The 8,284-nt window shown below is 39.3% G+C and overlaps 1 long non-coding RNA gene across 1 annotated transcript; it reads left to right on the forward strand.

Moving 5' to 3' along the window:
* Window positions 1-3,745: 3,745 nt before the first annotated feature.
* On the forward strand, window positions 3,746-7,975 carry LOC123653061. Its single transcript, XR_006742697.1, has 3 exons — window positions 3,746-3,757; window positions 7,057-7,066; window positions 7,154-7,975. It is a non-coding gene; the product is annotated as an uncharacterized LOC123653061 (long non-coding RNA).
* Window positions 7,976-8,284: the final 309 nt, after the last annotated feature.

The raw sequence follows: 8,284 nt of genomic DNA on the forward strand, positions 1-8,284 counted from the left end.
CCTCTAGTTATTGAGCACTTGAAATGTGGTCAGTGTCAGGAGAAATTGAATTTTAAGTTTGATTTTATTTTAATAAATTTAGATTTAAATAACCTAATGAGACTAGAGTTACTATGTTGGGTATTGCAGCTCGAGGCTGCAGAACACCTATTCTAATAATCAACTATCCTATATAGTAAAAGCCTAATGTGCTAAGTGTCTGGTCATCCATTCAACCAACCAAAGAGTAATATGTTAATGATATGCTAAGACTGTTCAACCTCTCACTATAACTACTGCACTAACCACCAGGGGGCAGACACTTGCTGCTGGAGTCAGCTGATCAGGACTAAACAAGACTGGCCAGACATGCCCTGGAGCCCTCCTGCAGTCCTTCCCCAGCTGGCCAACCTCCTGTGACCGCCCCCCCCAACCTCAATCATGCGCCAGTGGGGTCCCTCAGTCTGGCCTGCACCCTCTTTGCAATATGGGACCCCTCAAGGGATGTTGGAGAGCCAGTTTCAGCCAGATCCTGCAGGCCAGACTGAGAGAATCCACTGGTGCAAGATGTTGTGCACCAGGCCTCTAGTATGGTAATCATAAGAGAAGAGAAACAGTGAAACTGAAGCAACTCAGCCCTTCTCAGTCAGAATAAATAAAGATGCTGGATTATGTGACCCTAAAATGGACAAACCAGCTGGTCATTTTACACCTTATCTTACATTCGACATTCTGCTAATGAGTAATTCAGTCTCACTATTTATATGTGATAAACTACTACTGGTCCACCAAAGTGATGATGTTTACTTCTCACTTTCTCAAACAAAATACTTGTTAACACATTAGATAGAGGTGTTTAAAAGGTTACCAACATCAACATGGTAAATATAGACATGAATAATCATGGGTCTGGCTTGGAGATGGATTTCCCAGACATACTCTTAGGTAATTGCTTACTCTAGAGCAATTGTTAACATTAAAGACTTAGAAAACATTTTGTAATTTGTATTTCATTACTCTTTAAGTATAGTAATTCACATATATTTATTTGATTATAAAATGTACAAGTTTAAAAAATAAGCTATTCAGCATAAATTAAAAATACCATTCCATCACCTAGAAATAATTGTTGTTTAATTAACCACCTTAATGTCAGACATTTCTCTATTTTTACATAAACACAGAGGTATAGATATCTAGATTAAGAGACCAAATAATACTATTAAAATGGAACTGTACTTGCTTTTTATAATTTTCAAAATTATTACATGTCATTTTATGCTAATTGAAAAAGAGAAAAGAGCTGAATTGAAACTAAATGAATTATTAAAGTTTTGGTAATTGTTTCTCCATCAAAAAGCACACCATGACTGGCTTCTGTGCCCAGAGTATCACAGGCTGAAATGAAGGTATTGGATAGGCTGAATTCTCATCGGGAAACTCTGAAGAAAAAAACAAAAACAAAAAACCCCAGCTTCCAAGCATTCTAACTGTTGGCAGAACTCATATGTGTACAGTTGGAGGACTTGGGTCCCTGTTCATTGGCTGAATGTTAGCTGGGGGCTGTTCGCAGCAACTAGAAGCTGCTCACCTTCCTTGCTACATGGAGGCTGCTCACCCTCCATCCTGAAGTCAACAGAGTTGCACCCAATCTTTCTCATGCTATCTCTGGTTTTAAACTTGCTACTAGTCGCCGAAACCGGTTTGGCTCAGTGGTAGAAGCATCGGTCTGCGGACTGAAAGGTCCCAGGTTCGATTCCGGTCAGGGGCATGTACGTTGGTTGCGGGCACATCCCCGGTAGGGGGTGTGCAAGAGGCAGCTGGTCGGTGTTTCTCATCGACATTTCTAGCTATCTGTCCCTCTCCCTTCCTCTCTGTGAAAAATCAATAAAAATATATTAAAAAAATAAATAAACTTGCTACTAGTTTGAGAAAATGCTCTGTTTTTAAAGGTTCGCATGATTAGATCCGGCCCACCTAGGTAATCTCCCTACTTTAAGATCAACTCATCAGGAATCTTAATACGTCTGTAGAAACTCTTCACAGCAGTGCCTAGGTCAGTGTTTATTTGAGGAGCTGGGAGCAGGTGTGTATGTAGTCAAGGCTGGGACTCTTAAGGATTCCACTTACCACAGGTTTCCATAATAAGATTCTTCTTTCTCACAAGAAAAGGTCAGAAGATATGTATTCCTGATTTCTGCAAACTTGAGGCACTTCTCTCATAACTTGGTAAACAATTCTTGATTTACATTTTTTTCTGCCAGAAAGCTGTAGACCTTGCCCTTCTGTGTCCTGCTTTAGGTCTTGCATTGCTCTTTTTGCTACTAATGCTCTAGTCATTTTCTGATTTCCGGGATTTAACCATCGATTGTTGGGTTTTCCTTCAAAAAGGAATCATGAGGGCCATATTTCCTTTGGCTTTAGCATGCTTGGAAAATTTTTACTCATTGAATGGAAAAATGGCTGGATGTCATATTTTTTGCTTTAAGACTTGGTAAACATGATCTGTTATCTCCTGATACTGATTATTGCTGACAATATTTTTTTCCTTTATTGATTAAAGTATTACATATGTGTCCTTATCCCCTCATTGCCCTCCCCACCCCCACCCATGCCCTCATCCCCCTGTTGTCTGTGACCACTGATTAGGCTTATATGCATGCATACAAGTCCTTTGGTTGATCTCTCCCTCTTACCCCCAGCATCCCCTACCTTCCTTCTGAGATTTGAGGTTCTGATTTCTGGCAGGATCTTAAAGACCAGTATGGTCTCTCCTATTTGTTGGTCTCTTGCTCTTTCCACTTTCATGACCGAAATAAATCTTTTTCTTTGAGGTTCAATAGCTTAGCCAGAACATATCTCAAGATTTTCATTTGGCCCTAACCAGTTTGGCTCAATGGATAGAGCATCGGCTTACGGACTCAAGGGTCCCAGGTTCAGTTCTGGTCAAGGACATGTACCTTGGTTGTGGTTCCATACCCAGTGTAGGATACAGCTGATCTATTTTTCTCTCTCATGGATGTTTCTAACTATCCCTTTTCCTTCCTCTCTGTAAAAAAATCAATATATATATATTTAAATTTTCATTTGTTTATACAAATTTATAAGAAGTAAATTCAGCTCTTTTATTAAAAAGTTTTTCTATCATTTCCTCAACTACCTACCTTTTATTTTAGAGGGTTTCTGCTTAAAGACCATCAATTGCTGTTCGGAAGCATACTTGTCTTTTTTCCATTCAGGACATTCTGGAGTCTTCTTAAGTTATGAATTGAATTTTTCCTTTCTGTGTTCTCTCTTTTTCCTCAAATTCAGAATGAAGCTCTGGAAACTGCTGAGCCCTGGTGATAGCTTTCTGTGGCTGCTGGCATGCAGCAGTGGTGAGTATGGACTTGCACGCTGTTTCTTCTTGGTTTTCCTTCAGGCTGCCTATTTGCCCCTGGGTCCACTTCTCTTCAAATTGTAGAATATGAGAAACAATTCTCAGAATTTTTCAAATTTCTGATACCACATTCAGGGGTGGTATGTGAATGTGTTTAGGGTCTGTACTAAGTCGAGTGAAAACACAGTGGGTTTTTTCCTTTCTATTAGATTTTGGAAAATGATATTAAATGTACCCTTTCGTTATTTGGTTTCCTCTGTTGACATTTTTTTTCTAACTTTGTTTTGTTGGCTAGTTTGTTCACATTTTTGCTTTTTGTTGATCATATAAGACATGAAGAACAATCAAAATGTAGCTTTACAACTTATTGAATTATTACAATATGAATGGTTTTGCTGGGTTGGTATGGCTCAGTGGTTGGGCATTGACCTATGAACCAGGTGGTCACAGTTAGGTACCCAGTCAGGGCACATTCCTGGGTTGTGGACTTAAACCTCAATGGGGGTGTGCAGGAGACAGTTGATCTATGATTTTCTCTTATCATCCCTCTCCCTTCCTCTCTGAAATCTATAAAAATATATTTTAAAATAACAATATGAATAATTTTCGCAAGAAACAGATGATGTTAGGTGACAGGAAGTACTCCTCCCTTGTTTCCTACCCTTGCTTCTCACTGAGGATAACCAGTATTCTGATTCAACATAATGGTATCCCTGGACTGATTTTAAACATTATTATGAATGAAATAATAGGATATGTACGTTTCTTCTTTCTATCAGACAACATAATCTTTCCTAATTTAACAAAGCATAACATTTGTGAAATTCATCCTGTTGCTGTGTATAGTTATAGTTTATTTATTTTACTCCACATAATATTCTAGAGTTTTGAGTAGTCCACAATGAAGTCATTGTACTATCTATGGGCAATGAGATTTTTTTTTCCAGATTGTCTATCATAAATAATACAACTGTGAATATGGTCCTTTGTACATGGTTCCACACATTTTTGTTTGTGAAAACTCATTCCAATTAGGAGTGGAATGAATCATAGAATTATATGCTCAACTTCACAAACAATGCCAAATGATTTTCCTACATGATTTTACCAATTTACACTTCTATCCACAATGAATAAGAATTGCTACCATTCCAAATATTAAAATACATTTAGAATTACCAGGTTTTTTTTGTGTGTGTTTTTTTTAATCTGGTCATCTGATGGGTCTGTAGGACACCAGTTTGCAGGTTTACTTTGATTACCAATTGATTACCAATGAGGTTGGACATTGTATTATCTGATGTCATCCTGGCATCCCAGCAAAGATATTTTCTACCTCATAGAGGAGAAGTCAGAGGTTACATTTCCAAGAACATTCTGTCTGTCTGATTCTGTATGGAAGTCCAGAAAAGGTTATTTCTCCAGAGGTTGCTGTAGCCACATTAACAGGCGGCCATAAGATTGTCAGCATTGTCTCGATGGTCTCTTGAGCACTGCTCTCCTTACTGAATTAGACAGGTGGGAGCCCTCCTGAGCTTTATACCCTTGCTCTTTAAATCTTTATAGAAGCTCCTAATTCTCTGTACTAAAACTCGTTGTATCTGATATACATAATGCGGCTTTTATTTTTCTATCCAATACTCTGATGGTAAGGATACCCTTACACATATGTACCAGTATTAGCCCATGAAATTTTTTTGTGAAGTGTTTGTTCTAGTCTCTTGCATTTTCCCATGTTGGGCTCTCTGTCTTTTAGTTATGGATTGGTAATAGTTTTTTATATTATCTTGGGGCTCAGTTATAGGTAATGTAAATACTTTCCCAGTTTTGTAGCCTGCTTTTTTACTCTCTCACATGGTGTTTTTTGATAAAACATACTTACTTTTAAAGTAGTCAGTTTAATCAATTATGACTAATGAGAGGCCCGATGCACAAGATCCATGCAAGAGGCTTTGAGGGCTAAAGCAGTAGCCCCAGCTTTGAAGGTCATCCAGAAGGACGTACAGGAGGACATCGATCTAATTAGCATAATACTCTTTTATTATTACAGATGTGTTTAAGTTTTATTTTTTTAAAAAAAAACATTTCATATCAATAATCTTGAAGATAGTCTATGTTATCTCTATTTTTAGATATATAGAGATATATGGGTCTCCTTCTGGGTTAATCTGTTTTGTTGCTTCAGCTTATTTGTCTATTCTTCACTTAACCTAACTCTCTCTTAATTATTTACCTTTATAACAAGTCTTAAAATCCCATAAAGCAAGCTTACCCTTTCTTCTTTTTCAACACTTTCTTAACTACATGGTCTTTTGCATTTTCATTTACATTTTAGAATCAGATTCTCAATTTCCATTTTGAAACACTGTGAATCAATTTGTTTTATTCTGAATTGTTCTGTTTTGAATTGGTTTTATTTGTGTGTGTATGTGAGTTGCAAGGGGGAGGAGGTTATGTGTGTTAAATCTGTATTATCTGCTGCCAGAGCTAGCTAATGAACTAATATAATCTCACCCTTTCAATTTTGATTTCTAAAGTCACCCTGAAAATAAACTATAGAATACTTAGACTGTTACACTGTTTTATAAGACCCTAAATTGACTTGTTCTTGCCTTCATTTTTAGCCATGACGTTGGCCACACTCATCCATCATATGATATTTTAAAAATGTATTATACACCAAGAATAGAGCTTGAGAACTTCAAGATCAACCCATCTAGCCAGTTCCTTTATTTATGTGTGTGTGTGTGTGTGTGTGTGTGTGTGTGTGTGTGTGTGTGTTTGTGCCTGAGGATTAGAGGCCTGGTACACAAAATTCATGCAGGTGTATAGTCCTAACGCCTGGCCTGCGATTAGGGCCATTTTCTCCAGCTGCCCACAGCGGGACACACCCCCAGCCAAATCCACTCCAACTTCCCCATTTGCCATTGGATGATATGTGCCTGCTGGCCAGGGGAAGGGACAGAGAGGTCAACTGTTCCCACCTGTTCTCTGGCCCCACCCCTGATGTGGGTGGCCATGAGGCGATCGGAGCCTGCCAGCTGGGGAAAGGGACCAAGAGTTGATCAGTTGCACCTCATAGTGACTGGTCCAGTGGTCATTCTGGTCATTCTGCTATTAGAGTCAATTTGAATATTATCATTTTTTTTATATAGGATAGAAGCCTGGTGCCCGGATGGGGGCCAGCTGGCCTGTCCTGAAGGGGGTCCCTAATCGGGGTGGGGGACCCAACTGGGAGGTGGGGCCAGCTGGGGCAAAGGGCTGCGGGGTTTGCAGGCAGGCCATGCCCCCAGCTTTGTTAGGAAGGATGTCCAGAATGATGTTTGGTCTATCCAGCTTAATTAGAATATTACCCTTTTATGAGTATAGATTTTTAATTTTAGAGGATGTTCAGTAAAGCTTGGAACAGTGAAACAAGAAAGGACCAGGGAAATGAGCCTAGGCTTCTTTGCAGGTTCAGGAGGTTTGTCTGGGATAAACTGCTGCTGCTCATTGCTGACCTGGTTGCAAGTCTCTGGGGATCCCAGATGCAGTTTAGTAGGTGCAAGCCTGTTGGGAAAGGGGTCTGGGGAGGTAAGGGTATGCTGCTGGGAAACAGAGCTCATGCTGGGTCCCTTGTCCTAAGGCTTTTATTTCCCTCTTTCAGGGAGAATCTTAGGGGAAGTCTCAGGGGAGGGTTTCAACAGAATATTCATCAGTTTTCTAGGTGTGCTCCTTCAGGGTCAATCTCCACTGATTGGTCAGCTTCACGGCAGGGAGTCTTTAGTCATCGCTGCTGGTCCTGGCATCTCCCAGATGGAGCTGAAATACAACTGAGGCCTAGATGGTATCTCTTGGGAGATGACCTTCTATATCTGCTGTAAATTGCTCTGCCAGTTTGTTCAGCTCTCTGTCTCAGTTTCCCTCTTCCACTTGTCCTGGCTTATTGGCCTCTCTTAGATATTTCCATCCCTTTGATTTTTCAGAGGTGATGAGAGAGGAGAGTCTGTCTTCAGTAACTGCTTCCTGCTGACAAGGGTCATGGTCCCTCCCTGTGCAGGTTATGAAAGTCTCTCCCTGACTGATCTAAGGGAGATAAGGGGATGGGAACAGAGACTGGACCGAAGCTGCTAACTGATTCATTCAAAGTAAGGACAGGCTGGAATCTTGGAAGCATCATTGTATGTATGGAATTATATCATTCCAAAAGTAAAGCCGACAGATTGCTTCATATTTCATTGACTCAATTATTTACTCTTGAAAATAAGTAGTTCAGTTAAATTGTGAGTCTCATTTCAGGAGGTGGTGATGCATCTGGATCTTTAAAGTGATTCCCGTATTGTGTAAATAAGTAATCATGTATTTAATAAGGAGTATGCCTGTGAAAATAGAAGAAAAAACAAAGGTTAATGATTATAAGAAATTATAAACCAGTCTCTGAGTCTGTAAGACTATCAACCAAATAGGCATCGAGTTTCTTTTGCTGGAATAAAAGCAAGCAGGGACAATCTGACAGATCCTCTTTATCTTCAGTTTAAATATCTCTGGTGATGCTATCAGATGCTCAGGTAAATTCTTTATGGTTGACATTGAATCAGTTGTTCTCAATAACCCCAAGTCAAAGGGTGGGAGAAAAATAAATCATCCGTTTGGAGGACTTCCTTTAGATATTAACCTGGGTGCCCTGTTTTTCCACAAGTCTCTCCTGAGTCCCTCAAGCAAACTAGGGACTCTTTTCTCTGTAATTGTACAAACCGCTATACTCAACTGCCTGTATATTACTCTGTAGCCTTACAATTATTTGTATATTATTCCCATCTCCCTAATAAGAGAACAGAACAGAACTTAATTTAATCATATGGAATAACAAACATTTCAGGGAAATGCCTCAACTTTAGAAATTATATATAATATACTAGTATGTACATGTGTATGTATTTGGAGAGA

This window comes from Pipistrellus kuhlii, unplaced genomic scaffold, assembly GCF_014108245.1.
Source record: "Pipistrellus kuhlii isolate mPipKuh1 unplaced genomic scaffold, mPipKuh1.p scaffold_m20_p_3, whole genome shotgun sequence".
Classification (NCBI taxonomy): Eukaryota; Metazoa; Chordata; class Mammalia; order Chiroptera; family Vespertilionidae; genus Pipistrellus; species Pipistrellus kuhlii.